The sequence below is a fragment of the Cyanistes caeruleus genome, chromosome Z, assembly GCF_971803275.1.
Source record: "Cyanistes caeruleus chromosome Z, bCyaCae1.hap1.1, whole genome shotgun sequence".
Taxonomy (NCBI): Eukaryota; Metazoa; Chordata; class Aves; order Passeriformes; family Paridae; genus Cyanistes; species Cyanistes caeruleus.
Genome location: NC_141732.1, coordinates 27867339 through 27884874, shown reverse-complemented (window position 1 = coordinate 27884874; position 17536 = coordinate 27867339). Strand labels below are relative to the sequence as shown.

The 17536-nt window shown below is 45.7% G+C and overlaps 1 long non-coding RNA gene across 1 annotated transcript in view; it reads right to left on the bottom strand.

Annotated features, from left to right (window-relative positions):
- LOC147648278 (uncharacterized) overlaps nt 1–15839 on the bottom strand; it is a 29750-nt gene extending 13911 nt beyond the window's left edge. The window contains exons 1-2 of the long non-coding RNA XR_015280114.1: nt 15484–15839; nt 7574–7774 (exon numbers count right to left, since the gene is read on the bottom strand). This is a non-coding gene — a long non-coding RNA (uncharacterized LOC147648278). The remainder of the gene's footprint in view (nt 1–7573; nt 7775–15483) is intronic.
- Between the last annotated feature and the right edge of the window lie 1697 nt (nt 15840–17536).

The window sequence follows — 17536 nt, the reverse complement described above, 5'->3', positions numbered from 1 at the left end:
GGCAATTAATTCAAAGATGCTAGGGGCTGTCTTTTTTGGTTGATGGGGTAAGAACATCCATTCTAAAACATGCAAAAGGGTCAGACAACTGAGTACCCCATTGTCCAATAATTGCAGCAGGTTGGAATTCAGCAGTGCATATAAACACAGTGACACACACTTCTGGGAAAAGCCGGTGGACCTGTCTGTTTGTGAGGGTCTGCTCTCCTCTTTCAAGAATGGCTTTTTGCTTCCTGAGGGAAGTTAGATCAAGATCACCCTTTAGGAGGCAAAATAAGGGTACTAATTGTGGAGCGGTGGGTCCTAGATAGGTTCTGAGCCACTTGATAAGAAGTTTTGAGCATCACTGAAATTCTTAATTTTTGTTGAGAATTGAATTGTTTGGGGCTGAATAGTCTGATGCATAATTTTGAGCCCAAGGTACTTCCAAGGTGGTTGCTGCTGAAGCTTTTCTGGTGCCACTTGCAGCCCAAATGATTTTCATGCTTGTATCAGGCTTGGCCAAATTAGTGAAAGATCTTCTTAGTTAGAGTGGCTATTAAAATGTCATCCATATCATGATATAATGATAACAGTAAGGCAATTGTTGCCTTACTGATGAGAATGCCCGAGCAACATGCCATTGGCAAACGGTAGGGCTATTTTTCATGCCTTGAGGAGGAACTTTCCATTGATTGTGCTCCAAAGGGGCAGTGTTCTTAAAAGAAGACACTGTGCAGGCAGACTTTGAGGTATCATTTGGCTGTAGTGGAATAGGAAAGAAACAATCTTTTAGATCCACAGTAAGAATGTCCATGTTGGCAGGAAGCATTGTGGGAGATGGCATAGCAGGTTGTAAAGCTCCCATGTTTCTGTGACTACACTGATTTTTTTCAGGTCCTGGAGCAACCTCCATTTCCCCGACTTCTTTTTGATGACGAACACCGGGGTTTTCCAAGGGCTTGTGGAGGGTTCTAGGTGCCCTTGAACCAGCTGCTCCTGTATCAAAGACTTCAGGGCATGTCGTTTTTCCTTCTCTAGGGGCCACTTTGGTACCCACAGAGGCTGAGAGGTAACCATTTTAGGACTAGTGTATGAGATTTCAAACAGCCCTTTCAAACAGTAGCCCCATCAAAAATCTGTCCCCACCCGGACTCCCCAGGCAGATAAAACATCCCTCCCCAAGAGGTTAGGTGGTGCTGCAGTGAAGTAAGGTCAGATGGTGGCTGTCTGACCCTCTGGACTTTTCAGCAACACAGGCTTACTGCTCCAAGAGGTCTGCGTGGTCCCATCGAGGCCAGCAACAGTGGATCCCGCAGCTGTGGTGGGCCATGATGAAGGCCAAGTTTGGGCAGAGATGATGCTGACATCTGCCCCTGTGTCAATCATTCCACTAACCTTTATTTGGGAGGGCTGTGCCCACGGCACTGTGATAGTACACACCATGTTAGGCCTCTGATCGCCAGCAACCTGGGTCCAAAATACGTGAGGTTCGTTCACCTGTTGACCTGAGGCCTTGGTCTCCTCTCACCTTGGGGTCTGTATTTGGAACACAAGACATCAAGGGGATAAGCTGGGCTATTTTGTATTTTTCAGGAATAGTCACAATAGTGGAATAGAGGGGTAGCATGTATTTATCCGGTAAAGTCTGAATTAATAAGAGCAGGGTGTACATCGATATCTTGCATAGTGGCACTGGACCTTGCAAGTACGAGTGCTCTCAGCCTTCTCCCGATAGGCCCCTGGGCATCAAGTGGGATTTGATGTACTTTTAAGGTGCTTATGGTCACTGAGATGAGGGTGGAAACATCCATTCCAGCGGCTCCTTCATTCCTCCCTGTGAGCTACTCGCACAGGCCTGCTGTGATAGATTGGCATTTAAGAAAACAAAGAGAAACACCTCAAGAAGTCCAAACTGCTAGAGGCTGTTTGGTGGGAGTTTTTCTCCTGGCCAACAACTGGCCATTTCTAAGAATTGACATCCCTTTTGACTATTGAAAAGTGAGATCAACCTGTGAACGCCACCTTAAGACCTAAGCCTGGGAATTTCTTTGTCTCTTTGTTTCTGGCTGGGAAAGGTAGCAGAGCTCCAGCTGGCCTCCCGTTCCCCTGCCCGGGCCATGTGGCCCGCGCAGGGGCTGGGCTGGGCCTGCCGCGGCTCCCGGCCGAGAGATGGGGCCTGCGGAGCTTCCCCCTGGGCTCTGGCCGGGCCAGGCCGGTCCCTGGCTCGGCTGCAGTTTTTGCTCTGACTCAATTCACCAGAGATGGTCGAGTAGAGAAAGAAAAGCGCTCTTGACTTGCGGCGAGCTGAGACAGTGACCACACTCTCTAGAGCTACCATGAAGAATCTTCCATCGCAGACAGCTCCAGCTGCTGCTCCAGCAGAGATCACAAAACCATCTACAGAGCCTGGACAAGGTTTTAGCCCTTTCATTACCCAGATGTGACCGGCAGATTAATGGGTTTTTTTTCCAGAGAAAGAAAGAGAGAGTAATGAACATGTAAAAAGAGTTTATAAACTATCAGAGACAGTGAAGGAAAGAATTAAGCTTTAGAAGAGATAAAGAATAAGGAGATGCTTTAAGAAGCTGAAATATTTTTCTGTGAAAGCTACAGAGATAGACAACAGCGTTCTGAAAAAACTGCTTTAATTCATGACAGAGTATTTTGGGAGGAAGAGAGCAGTTCGAAGTGTGGATTTTGAGCAAAAAGTGAAGTGGTTGTGATACAGTGAGGTGCTGGAACAGAGGGGGAGAAGTAATAGTTGAAGATTTGTGGCTTTGTAGAAGCAAAGAGAAAACTTCTGTTTGCAGGGAAGCTCACAGAGACAAATGAAGAGAACTTTTGCCTTTGAATAACTCATCCTTAAAAATGACATCCCCAGACTCATTTGACCCATAACACACCTCAGAGTGATGTAAAATGAGAGAAGACAACGGATAGCAGATTTTCAAGCAGCTGGCATCAGAGAATTTTTTATAAAGAAAATTAGTTTTCTTGTGAGAAACTCCATAGATTCGCAGAAAAAGACTTCTGTTTCTCTACAGAGACTGATAAGAAAACTCTAGCAAGAATTGGGACTGTTTTAAATACCAAAGTTTTTTTGTTGCTCTGTTGTCATGATGAATAAGAAAATGGCTGAGTAGTGGGGGAGAAAAGGGTTTCCTGGGAGTATTATTCTCGTTTTCTTATAGTTTTATTAATAAACTTTCTTTATTCCTTTTAAGTTTTATGCCTGTTTTGCTCTTCTTCTAATCCATATCTCACACCAAGAAAGAAGTAAGTTTTCTAGTAATTTTTTACTTACTGCTTTAAAACCACGGCACCTGCACAGGAGGGCAAGGAGACCTCACGCTGGATTCTCCCTTTGCCTGCTCCTTGAGACAATGTCTGTTAGTATGGAATTGTGATCTGCATTGCTTGGCTAAATGACCAGGTTTTCCACCCTTGTTACAATTGATGTCCATATTCCTCTGACCCTGGCATGTTCCCACTGAGGCGGCCTTGCGGGGACAGTTCATTTTTAGGTGGCTTTGCTGTCTGCATTTCTAACACTGACAAGGTGACACTCTTACAGCAGTGGCATTTGAAACAGCTGGTAAAGTCATCCTGTGGGAATGAGAACCAACATTAGAACAGGCAGGGATAATATCATTTAGTGATGGATTTTCATTTGGTAGCAGTTCTATAATCCTTCAACCATCCTCGTTCGCATTGCCCCTTCCTCACTGCAAAATCAAGGCATTTCTGGCCTCAGGATTTGTCATTTGTTTCTCCATCACACCTTGTAACCTCCACATGAACTGTAGATATCCTTCTTTGACTCCTTGTTGGATTTTGGAATACGTTTGTGTTGGATTGTCTTATTTGCTACTTTAAATAATGCCTTTGTTCCCAAGTATTTCATCCATGCCATTGTTAGTGGATGCAGTTTGGCCTGGAGTTTTGGATGTCTCGCTGGTGCTAGTCCTAAAAGCTGAGGGACCTCGGCCTCGTAACATGGATCTTGGAGTGGAACTTCTATATTGTTTAACTCCATGATTATCAGCGCAGTGTCTCCATTCCATCTGCTGATTCCAACAGCATATATTGGACAGTTGTAAACATTCATTTGGCTAGTTGCTTCATGTCAAATGGTGTTCCTTCCTCTGTTGTTAAAAAGCACAGCATATTAGCAACGGCAGGCAAACTTGATCCGTGCTTGGCAACCAGCTGACGCAGCTCAGGAAGTGCCAGCCATTGGAAAGGGGTGCATTTCCCTGGTAGATTTCCACTGCCTCTTACTACGGGAGATGCAGCAATTGTCCCGTCCTCTGGCTCCCAGTCCCCTGACACGGGCACATCCATTTTTTCTGCTCCTTCACTTTCCCCACTCACAATAGCTGCCTGCTTCACCTTTTGCCAGATGCTTACAGGATCAGGCAGGGCTGTTGGCAGTGCAGTGATGGCGGTGACATCTCAGGGCTAACCAAGGGGACGGTGGCTCTGGCTCTCTCTGGTTGTATCCCTGGCGTCCCTTGCCGCTCTATTTTCCAGAGGTAGCTCCATCTCCGGTGATAGCAGCGTGTCTGCTGCAACAGCAGCGGCAACATCAGGACTCTGTGGTCCACTATTATTTCTGGGTATGATGCTTCACTGGGCACCAGATGCTTCTGATGACACGTGTGTCTCGGGCGAGCGCTGTTGTGATGCTGCACAGGTGCGTTTGAAGCAGCTGCAGGATGCTCTTTCTCCATAGAAAATGCGTGGCCAGCACAGCCAGGCATGCTCACAGAATGCCTGCTCGTCAAGGCTGCGGAGCACAGCTCCACAACAGAAGCAGCTTGGCAGTGGCCAGGGCTTGACAGCAGCTGGACATGGTCCCACATTGCCCAGCAGTAAGCACCTCTCTGCAGCACTTGGAGGCAGGGCACGGAGGTGTGGCAGAGCACGGAGCGGCGGCAAACCCCACTCCATCACCAGGCACTGCCTCACTGGGGCAAGGAACCTCATCGGAGCAGCCAGGTGCCGCTTCAGGCTTTTCTGCAGGTGCCAAAGCCCATGCACCCATGCACCCATGCTGCTGATGTCCTGCAATTACAAAAAAGGAAAAAACAGAAAGGAGAGGTGTTGACCAAGCATGGCACTCTACAGCATCCTTAGTAGCTCTAAGGCTGTGGGCAGCTTTTCCCCTCTGTGCCACGGCTGTCCCACCACTCTTCACAGCTCAAATGCTGCCAGCAGCTTTTCCCAGATGCCCCGTGTCTATCCCACAACTCTGCTCAGCCCAGATGCTGCAGGCAGTTCTTTCCAGCTGTCTTTCTTCTCTGCCCCTTCTGTCTCCCCGCTCCACCCCTGACAGCTCCTGTATCACTTCCAGTGGTCACCAGTTGTCGCAGTCTGGGAGACACACAAGCGACAAGACACGCTGGGTTCATGCACAGCAGCCACCTTTCACTGAGTTCAGCTCTCTTTATATAGATCAGAAGGACTGCACGGGCAATCCCCACTGGCTGAACCGGTTGCCACCCGGTCAGCCAGGCAAGAGCTGCTCTGTCCCCAGTGCTCTAGGCCTGCTCTCCAACAGCTCCCACTGGTCAAGTGACATAATCGAGGCACTTACATAAACACACACCTTTCACTTACAGAACAGGGATTCATTATAATTGTGAGGCCTTCAGGCCAGCTGCTGACCACCACAGTACAGGAGAGCCTCATTTGTCTGCCCTTTGAGGTGGCTGCTCACTGCAGCCTCTTGAATCTGGAAACTTCATCTGGAGACTGAGTTCTCTGCCCCATGTTTTTTCCCAGAGACCAGGGCCTGTCATCTGCTGTCCCAGGTGGCTTTGAGGGTGGCCCCTGTGACCCTACTGCAAACAACAGCGGACAGTGGCAGGTGGTTGTTTCCAAAATCATGTCCTTCAGGGGCAGTGTGCTGTGTGCATCCTTTGTCCAGCCAGGCCCCAGACCTGGGGATCACATGCAGGCACTGCTGCTGCTGTCACTGAAGTCAGTGAGGATTTGCTGGTTGGCTTCCATCCCAGCAGAACTGGTCACTTACAAAGCCAGGGGCTGATGCTGTCCTGCAGATCTCTGGGCTGCATGGGGGGGAGGGAGCTGTCCCTTGCTGTTATTCTCCATCAGGAAAAGCTGTGCCAGCCAGGTGTGCATCAACACAGCAAACAGGGAGTGTGAGAGTCTCTTCCATCTGTGTCTGCTGAGAGTTTTGACTTTTGAGATGAAGTGGCACAAAGTCCATTGCTTTAGGTCCCTCTCTGTATCGCTGTGTTAGATAATGCTGCTACCTCGGCCTGTAGCACAGCAGCAGGGCAAAAAGCCTCTCAGCTCAGCAGGTGCAATAAGCTGCTATCAATGCACAGAAAAACTGCATTTTGTCTTTATGAGGGAGATGAGCACTGTTTGAGCAGTGAGAAAATAGGGAATGATGCTCCTGAACTTTCCTTCTTTCCTTCTGTCAATTACAGGCAGATCTCTGTGGCTCCTGGGTGTGCCCATGACTGGCAGCAAAAGGGGGAATCTCCAGTGCCACACCCAGGTTGGGCCATGAGGTGCCAGGACCAGGAGCATGGCCCTACGTGAGCTCACCTGCAAATTGTGTCTAGACTTGCAGGTAGGTGCCACAGCCCAAGTCAATCAGTTGGGCCTGTCTGGTGGCCAGGTTGAGGAGGATTTGTTGGGTTGGATGTCCCTGTGCAGCATGTCACAGCTGCTGCCGTGCCATTGCTATAAACGGGCTCAGAGTTTTTGGGTGGAAAAACAAAGTCAAGCCCTTTATTAACCAAACTACAGAAAAACACCAACAGAGGCAAGAGACACTGATTAGGGCACCTCCAACAATTATCAGTATTTTCTTCCACCGTTTATGGGTATCATTCATTCCTAGATACTGTTTCCAAGGCAGCTCACCTACAGAAAAAGTGAATTTAGGGACTCTTCTCCATATACACTCCTCACCAATGGCATCAGATCGCAAGCTCCAGACTTCCTCTTCTGGTCTTTTATCTGGTGTGGATTCTCCTTTTTCTAATACCCATAGTAAATTCTGTAGGCTCAAAGGCATTCCTTTCCATGGCCAGATTTCGGCCATTTGGGTGTCACCACAAATCCAAAAGTTAGTAATGTTAAACTCACGGCTTATTCTCTCTGCCAAATCCAAGAATAGGTTTCCCCCCCTATGGTACCTGTATCCCAGCTCCCTGCTTTATTATCCCTCTCCCCTCTCTATCTTTGATCCAGTCTGGCTTATAAACTCCTTTGGCATTACCACTTGCAATAGGCTTTTTCTCTGAACAAATCCAGTTCTCCTTCATAAAGCATTCCCCCAACAATTTTCATTTCATGTTCCCTACCTTTTCGGACAGCCAATACATTTTCCCATCCTCATTACAATAGTCAGTTCTAAAAAGTTGATACAATTGAGGTTTGGGTTAGTATGTACTCTGAGGACGGCAGTCCAAGAGTCTCCTGCATATGTGGGGTAGCAGCACTTACCACAGGGAGCCGCTTCTTCTCTCTGGACCATTACTTGTAAGAGGAGAAATACCAGCAGGAGTCTGGTACAGGTCACTTTCCCACCCATGCCTCACTTTCTCACCTGTGGCTCTTTTTGTGGCAAGAAGTGTATCCTGATCCAGTCATGCCTCCCTTCTTTTGGCACTCCTTGCCGGCTACTATTTTACTTCTTTGTTGCAGGAGCTTGTCATTTTCCCTTTTGTATCCATTTGCTTGTTTCTTTTAGGGCCTGATTGCTAGATGTGTGGGAGAATGCTCTATCTGCTTCTTAGGATCTTGGCATCTGCAACAAGAAATACCAGAGGTTAACGAGGAACCTTCAACCTCGTACATTCTCATACGTTAGACAATTTCTTTAAATAGATTATATACAGTTAAAACTTAATATATTTTAAATACATTCAACAAGGGTTGAATATTTAAATAGAGTTAAATAATTAGTGTGGCTCATAGTTGCAACATTTAAAACAGACTCTTATTATTTCCTGTTCTCAGGAGGTTGATTTGGAAATTTCTTCTTTCAAATGAGCTTGGTGTCTGACACTTTTGTTGTTGTCCATTCTGTGGGAGTAGAAGCTGGTTCCTTAGGAGCAGGGACTGGTCCTTTGACTCTGGTGACATGTGTCCATCCCTTTTCGTGTGTTTGGGTCACTGTTTCAGTGATTAGCAAAACTCGGAAGGGACCTTCCCATCTTGGAGTTAATGCTTGTTCTCTCCATGTTTTAATCAGGACCCAAACTCCGGGTTTAAATTTATGTACTTTAAAATCAAAGGGGGTGGTTTGAGGGAGTTATCCTTTCTCCCCTAATTCTTCCAAGGTGTTAGCCACTGCCTGTATTTATATTATATATTATTTCTATTATTGTATTTTCTGTATGTATATTACACTCCTCATATGTTCCAATGGTACCCGGAGTGGTCAGGAATGGTAGACCAAACATCATCTTGTATGGGGAAACCCCCATATCTGCTCTAGGTTTTGTCCTTACCCTCGTTAAAGCAAGAGGAAGACACTTCAGTGAATTGCTTTTTGTCTCTTCTGTTAATTTCATGAGGGCTACTTTTAGTGTTTGATTGATTTCCTCAAAGTTCCCGTCCAGAACTTTGTGGCCTCCAGGGGGTATGGAGTCTCCAAGCCATATTTAGGGCAGCTGTTATTTGATGGAGGATTTTTGACATAAAATGTGGACCTCTATCTAAATCTATAGTATTTATTAGTCCATACCTTGGTATAAATTGTTCCAAAAGGAATTTATTAAAGACTTCTGCTGTTGCCTTGGTGGTTATGAGTTAGATGATCAATTATAACCAATAGATATTTGAATCTTTGTACCTGGGGAAGTTCACTATAATCTAGCTTCATATTTTGGAAGAGTCCTCTAGCCAATTCTCTTCTCTCTTGAGGAAATTTCCCCATTACCTTTTTGTTTACCCATTAGCAGATCGTGCATTCTCGAGTTATAGCTCTAAGGACTTCAAATACTCCAATAGAGGCATAAGTCCGTACAAAGGGATCATTAACGCTTGGGTCCCCCAATGGGTTGAAGCATGGAGGCTCTCTAACACCTTCTGAGCCAGTGGTTTGTTTAGTACTTGCCTCCCATGCAGCATCCTCCATTCCCCTTTTTCATTTTTAACAGCACCATGCTTTTATAATTCTTCTTGCTCTTTTTCACTGAATATCGGAACTCCCTCATCTTCTTTGTTTCTATCATCCTTACCCCCCACTTCTACCAGCTGTAGTATTTTGCTGGTGTTCTCTAAAGCAACTGCCTTGGCTACTTGGTCAGCTAAGTGATTTCCTTTTATTCTCACTGAATCTCCTTTCTGATGTCCTTTCACGTGGACTACTGCTATCTCCTCTGGCCCCATCAAAGCTTCCAGCACAGCTTTAATTAAACCCTCATGAATTCACGATTTCCCTTTGCAACTTACAAAGCCTCTTTCAGTCCAAATTTTCCCAAAGGTGTGTACCACCCCCTCAGCATATCTGGAGTCTGCAGAGATAGGTCCGCTCTTTCGATTAAGCCGTTTCCATCCTTTTAACAGTGCCTAGCTCTCGCAGCACTGTGCAGACCAACTATCAGGGAGCTTTCCTTTCTCTGTAACAGTCATGTTACACCCACCAATGATGGCGTATCCCGACATTCTTGTTCCATTTACTACTTTGGATGAACCGTCCACAAAAAGAATTTCCCCCTCAGTTAACGGATGCTCCAGAAGGTCTTCTCTGACCTTGGTCTGTAAATCAATGATCTCAAGGCACCAGTGCTCTGACTCCTCTTCTGTTGGTCTTCCATACGGGAACTGCGAGGGATTCTGAATTTTTGTAATTGCTAATCCCAGGCTTTCACTATTATGCCAAATTAATTCATATTTTGAGAGTCTATTATCTGATGTCCAGTGACCAGCCCTTTTGCTTAGAATGGCTTTCAAATCATTTGGGGTATACACTTGGGTTTTGCTCCCAAACGTTAGTTTCCAACTCTCTTTTATGAGGGCTGCTGTCGTGGCTATGGCTTGGAGACAATTTGGCCACCCTCTAACCACAGCATCCAATAATTTTGACACATAAGCCACAGGCTTCATAAGCCCACCCCATTCCTGTACCAGGACACCATAGGCTATTCCCTCTTCAGTATTAACAAATGGTTCAAATCATCGACTTAGATCTGGCAAGCTCAATACAAGGGCACTAGCCAATCTTGCTTTCTATTTCAGGAACTTCTTTTCATCGTCCTCAAGCCAAGTGATAGGTTCACCCCCTACCAATTAATCATATAAGAATTTAACTAATTTAGTATGATCTTTTATCCACAATTTGCAAGATCCAATTAGCTCAAATAATTTCCTTATATCCGTTTTGGTCTTTGGTGCCGATAATGATAATATCCCTTGGACTCGGTTCGGATCTAACTTTCCGTATCCTTTTCCAGTGAAATGCCCTAAATATTTCCCTTCAGGTTCTACAAATGGTAGTTTCTTTTTTGACACTCTCAAACCTTTCTCCCCCAAGAAATTTAGTAAACTCACTGTCATATTTTGGACCTCTTCTTTTGATTTCCCTGAAACCAAGAGATCATCTACATACTGTAGGACTTGTTCCTTTACTGAGCCCAGACCATTTCATTAGTTCCTCTAAGACTTGTCCAAATCAATTGGGAGATTCTGTAAATCCCTGGGGTTGCTGGGTCCATTGCAACTGTTGTTTCCGGCCTGTTTCCTCGTCTGCCCATTCAAATGCAAACCACTTCCTGCTTTCCTTCTCTAAGGGGCAGGACCAAAAGGCATCCTTCAGATCAATGACGCTGAACCATGCCTGTTCTGATGGCACTTTATTTAATAAATGATATGGATTAGCCACCACCGCGTACCTGGTGACAGTTTGTTCATTAACCTCTCTCAAATCTTGCACTAACCCATATGTACCATCACGTTTCCTGACTGATAAAATTGGTGTGTTATCTGGTGACATACATGGTTCTAATATTCCCCCTTCAACTAACTCCTTAATCGCTGTACTTAACCCTCGTTTTCCTTCTGCTGATACTGGATATTGTCTCACCCTGATGGGTAGTATTTCATTTTAATCTCTATGGGGGGAATATTTAATAGTCCGTGACATCCTTTTTCTGCCCACACCTTGGGATTTACCCCTTTTTCATCTTCATTTCTCAGTACCAACATCCTGGCTACCATACGTCCTCCCTCTGCTACCACTCCTATTTGTAGCTGCACTTGGAAGTCCCAGCTCAAAGGATTGCACCCTATGTCCAGCACGTACAGCAAATCTGCACACCCCTCCCAGAAACTCCCTTTTACTTTCACCTTTTCTACAAGAAATACTTCAAATGGTTCATTTTCTGCACCATTCACTTTACATCTGCAATTACTTAATTTATACCCCCTTGGAATCTCAGAAATATTGATCTATCTGACCCAGTGTCAACTGAAAATTCCTGTTCTTCGCTCTGAGGGACAATTTCCATCTTTACCACGGGCTCCCTCTGATGTTCAATCCCATCCCATAGAGCCCCTGACACCCCTTATCGTCTCCCCTCAAAATCTTTTCCAAGGTATCTTGTTCTGTGGCTATATATTCATCTTGTTCTCTCTTCTTACAAAACCTCTTGCTATGACCCTTCTCATTACAGCAATAACAAACCATATCCGCCCACAGGGATTGTCTCTCTCCATCTCCTTCTTTCTTCCCCTCTGCCCATCTTTTCAATCCCCCTTTCTCCTCTTTCACTGGCTCATTTTTATCAACCCCCATACTTGGCTTTGCCACTGCTATCATGATTTTAGCTTTTGCCTTGATTTTCTCCACCTCCCTTCTTAAGCATATATGGATGCTAGCTTTGGAACAGGCTGCAGGGAGCTGCAGAAACTGCAGGCCCATGGCCTCTCAGTCCTGCCTGAGAAGCTAGCCTGGGAAATTCATAGGAGGATTTCAAAACAATCCTCAGAGACAGAAAACAATTGCCAGGTGCTGTTTGTCTGTCCTCTTGTTTTCCCTTGCAGGAGAGAGTCAGGGGGGTAGTGAGCCCCACTGACCAATGATGGTGATGTAGCACTTTGCTAACCAATAAGAGTTTCCTTTCTGTACTTTTCCACGTATCTGTCTATAAGACAAGCTAGAGCAATAAACTAGAGAGATTCTCCTGTTGTGACTCCCTTGAGAGTCCATGTCATTCTTTATCGCCGTTCCCAATCAGAACGACAAGCATACTTTTTGCACCTCCCTCAAGAACTCATTAAGGCCCTTCTCCTGCCAGTTACTCAATTTTTTCCAGTTTTCTTCTGATGTCTACCCTGGCTTTAGCTACAAACTGTATTCTTTCCAATACCTGTCCTTCTGGACTCTCTGGATCAACACTAGAGTATAATTGAAAATTCCTTTTCAATCTTTCGAGCCAAGTGCTGCGTCTTTCATCTTTCTCCTGGTGACTATCAAACACTAGCTTGGCATTATTTGCTTTGGCAACTGCCTCTCCTATTCCTCGTATCATCAGTGTTCTATAGTCCCTCATATTCCTCCATCCTTCTTCCTCGTTGGGATCCCATCCCGGTTGGTTATTAGGCACTTTTTCCTCTCCTCTAGGAACAATTTGATTCTCACTTTCCCAAATCCTCATTGCAGCTGCCTGAATTAATTGATTCTCCTCTAGGGAGAAAAGTATACCCAGTATTGAATTTAATTCTTCCCAGGTATACATGCTTGGACCCAAGAATTGATCCAGTTGGTTCGGTATCTCAACTGGATCTTCCAATAGGGCTTTTATTTCCTTTTTATAATGTCTCAGCTCAGAGGTGGTCAATGGGGCATCTACAAACCCTATTCCCCCTCAAGCACCCCACACAGGTACTTCTGTCAATGGAAACAACCTTTCAGATCTCTCTTTTTTACTCCTGTTTTTCTCAGCCTGGAATCTGGTATTGTACCTGTTGGCCTTTTTCATTCTCACTCTGTCTGTCACAACCGTATGTACTCTCTCCCCCTTGTGCACACTCCCTTTCCATTTCTGTCCCTAGTCTTTCTTTTAACCCCATCCTCTCTCCAACACATTGAGTTATGGGGGAGAAAGAGAAAGGGATATTCTGGAGGCTGTTGGGGGCAAGAATAGGTACAGGAATATCTGATGACTTAGGTGAGGGTTTGAAGATCCAGCTGGGATTACAGAAATAATTGGACGAGACACAGGGGAGGCTGTGGGAACCTGGAGTCTTAAAGGTGGTTCTGAGGAGGATGTGTGTGGTGTTGGGGAAGTGGAAGGTGAATTAAGATTCGTGGGGCAGGTAGGAAGAACAGGTTCAGAAGGAGGACATGAGGGTATGGACAGGGACTTAGTGGGAACTGAAGGCAAGATGGGGTAAGGTGCTAATGGCAGAGGAGGAGGATGATGGATAACAGGTGGAGTTGGGGGAGGAGGAGGTGGGAGGTTATCTAGGGGGTTCCACTTCTTTTCAACTTTTCCTCCTTCTTCCCTACCTGATCCTTCAGATACTTGAAATACCTACACACTTTTCTCTGTCCCGACTTTCCCAAGCCAACAGGATGCATATTTTGCTGCTTCTTCATCTGGAATCTCTTTTAAACTGACATGTTTATTTAATGCCAAGCATAACCATTTTTCCTTGCAGCCATACCAAGGCCAATAGACAGGGCCCTCTGAAATGCTTTCCATTGCCCATATTTCAGTACAATACTTTATCATTTTTATTTTATTTAGGCCCTTTAAAATATCTTCTTTTTCCCACCTGTTCAACATTTCCCCCAGGGGACTATTAGCACCTACTTCCTTAGGGGTGTTCTTTCGTTTTCCTTTCTGACCTTTTTTCCTACACACTGTCCCATTGTCTTTTACTATTGAAACTCAACTATTACTTTCAATGAATACAACAAAATCCAGAAGAAATAATGAATGTAATATAAATCCAACGGTATTACGGTCTACCTAGATCAGAGATTAATAGGAAAACTAAATAAGAAAACACTTAAACAAGAGTAAATATGATATTCTAAACATTAGTTTAAAGAAATCCACTTTGGAAATGGCTACAGCGCAACTTATCAAACACACCCGAATGTTAACAACAACTGGAATGCCAACTGCAGGTGATCACCTGAAATAAGGGTAAGAGGGTAGCAAAACAGATTAATTAAAACATTCAAAAGCAGAAAGGCCGACAATTGAAGTAGTTGTTAAAATAGTATGGGAAACAAAAATAAATATGGCAGTCAAAGACAGAATGGCCAACAATGGAAATAGTAATTAAAATAGTTTGGGAAACTAAATAAATATGGGTGTCAAAAAAAAAAAAAAAATGGCAGACAATTGAAATATTAATTAAAATAGCGTGGGAAAATAAAATAAATATGTCTGTCAAAAACAAAATGGCAGACAATGGAAATTGTGACTAAAATAAAAATGGAATGGAACCCAAATGAAACAATTGAAGAGAGTGAAATAAAAACAGTGATATGTTTTTTATCCAATTAAAACCATTGTAACAATAAATATGGGTATTTATGATTAGCAGCTAAAGATGAGGAAATTCCTATGAATTAAATAACTATCCTATTCAATATGACCGCTCAGCTTAAAATGGATGCCTCAAATGACCCTCACAGTCCAAAATGGCCGCCCCGCCAGCCCATTATGATCTGAAATGGCCGCCCCGCCAGCCCCGTACCATCTCAAATGGCTCTCTTGAGAAGTGATCTGGGGACTCTTGGCTAGCCTTCACCCCAGAACTGCACTCTCCAAGGACCCGCAGCTGTACAAGAAAACCTGAAAACCACAGACTAACAGCAAATTCCTAGTAAAACTTCCAAACACAAGCCAAATCTCCCACAGATAAAATGGACATTAAATGAGCGAGAATAAATCACAAAAAAATATAAATGACCAAATTACGACCAAACTAGAAATTTTAAACAAACTATAAATAAAAACATCAAGTATAGATATAGATATAGATACCCCTCCTACCTCTGGGGTCCTAATTCCCTGGACAACAAATCCTCCCTTTGGTTGGTTTCCAGGCAATCACCCCTGCCCACCCCAGTCCTTCCTCCCTCCAGTGCCTCTTGGGTTCCTAGTTCAGAGGGGACTTCCCCTTCCCAACCCCCTCTTTGGGATTCCTAGCTCAGGGGGTGAGGGTTCTGGATAAGATCAACTGCACCTCACAAGCCTCCTTTTGGGAGGACAGGAGCCTTTGCGAGTAAGGCTGGTGTAAGGGAAGGTACTACCTGTCTCCCACGAGCTCCCTAAAAATCCCCTAAACAGGATTTTTAAATTGAGATTCTAGGAGTCCACTCACTCAATCTCAATTGCTTCCCTCTGTTCTCGGTCAGCCCACTCGCGGGAGTCCGGAAACGCGGTGCTAGCAGGCCCCACTTGATTCTGGAGTCTCTATTAGCAGCCCCTGTCTCACTCACACTCACTTCACAGCCCCTTCCCCTCAGACCCCACCCACCACACCAACCTGTGTGTCGTGGGCCTCGCTCCCCCTCGAGGTGGGGTTGCTGTGCCTCTGCTGGTCTTCGGGTCCTATCAGCTGTCCCTTCCACGGTCTCGATGTAGTCCAGGGGGACAAAAAAATATATGCGCACCCAAATCCGTCCTATGCCGAGACTGCTCCCCGGCATGATAGTTCCAGACGAGTTCCCAAAAATTGTTATAAATGGGCTCAGACTTTTGAGTAGAAAAACAAAGGCAAACCCTTTATTAACCAAACTACAGGAAAACACCAACAGAGGCCAGAGCCCATGACAAGCCTGAACTCTGCAATAGCAATGCCAAACACTCTCCCTTAAATCAAACTCTGCAGGAGGACCCCAAGTGGAAGCTCGATGCTCCTTTTATAGATCCCCCCTTGTCCATGATTGGTCCATTTTCAATCTGCCCTCTGATTGGTCCATTTCCCGGGCTGTCATTGGTCTTTAGCGTGGTGCACTCCAGACCAATCATTCCCCCAGGGCGTCGAGTGATTGGTTGGCTTTTCCACCAATGGTTGTTTCTGGTGCAGATATCACCCCTGGCACATCATGTTCTGGAGTGTTCTTTTAACTTACCACCGCGCAATACCCCACCAGCCCTGCACCATCCCATCTCCACTTGACTGCCCCCACACCAATCACCGGACTTTGCCCACTTCCCTTCTAAACCCACGAGAACACAAACTCCCTAACAACAAATGTTAACTAACGACTAGGAACATTTTCTATTGAATAATTAGTAACTTATAACCCAGACATCAACAATTAATCAACATGTTACAACAATTAGATTTCTTATGACACTTATAACACCACATGTCCTCCAGCACCTGGCAGAGCAGCTCCGGCACCACCCAGCTCTTCTGATAGGATCTCCCACACCAGAATGAAATCAAATAGGTCCTGGCACTGCTTCATCACCAACAAGAAGTTGTTGTGGAGCTCAAACCATTCCAGGAGATGAACACCACAGAATCCAGCGGATATCTTGTCCAGCAGCTCAATCTCCAGGGTCACGTGGATGCCATAGGGCTGCAGGAAGACCACGATGCTGAGAGTGGAGCTGGTGCTGTGCCAGGGGTCTGGAAATGCTCACCCATCCTGGGATGCTCTGTTCCCTGCGCTGAACCCACCCTGCCCCACAGGGCCCCTGGCCGAGCCCCGCTCGCCCCGGGGCAGCACTGGCCACTTCGTTGCCAGGCCGAAGCAGGCTCTGATGGAATCATGGAGCAGCTCTTTCTTCCTCCATGGCCATATCCACCGTCTCGTTTAGCTTCTTCTTCACTACACTATAACTTTTAATTCCGGCAACCTGCAACTTTCCCCTGATGCTCGCATCCCCTGGACCTCATCCCGCCTACTCACCCCCCCACACTGCCATCTCTTCCTCACAAGCAAAGCGCTGTCCGGACTTTCCCCTGGAGCATTAGGAAGTGTTGAATGAGGAGCCTGCCAGTGCCAGGCAGAGCCAGCCATGAGGGAGGGCAGAGGAGTGGATGAGAAGGGAGAAATGCAGCCCCTGCGGGACAGTGCTGCTCTCCCGACGGCTCAGGGTGGGGAGGTGGGGCTGTGCGCGGCACCGTGCCCTCGGCACCGGGGCTGTTGATGTTTTCTTGTGCGGTTCTGCGTGAAAATCTGAGACTGCAGATAGGATTCAAAGAAAAGAATTCAACTGCTACTCTTGCTGCAGTTTGGATGACAATCCAATAGAGCAGCTCAGCTCTCCCCCACGTCCCTCCTCCCTTGCCAGTCCAGCACTTTCACACTGGAGCAAAGGGCCTGTCTGCAAAGAATCTGCTGGCTGGTTCATTTCTCCTGCTGGTTGTTGACACAGGTAGAAAACCAAAAGAGGCTGGATGCCAAGTCTCTTTAAACATGGTAACTTTGCCATGCTAATCCAAGACAAAGAGTCTTGACTTCTGCACAGTGTCACACAAATCACCTCGGTTGCTGCTGTGTATTGTCCCTGCTGAGGGTAAAATACTATCAGAGCTTATTCCCTGTCTCTAGAACTCACACTTGAACAAAGAACTGTACTCT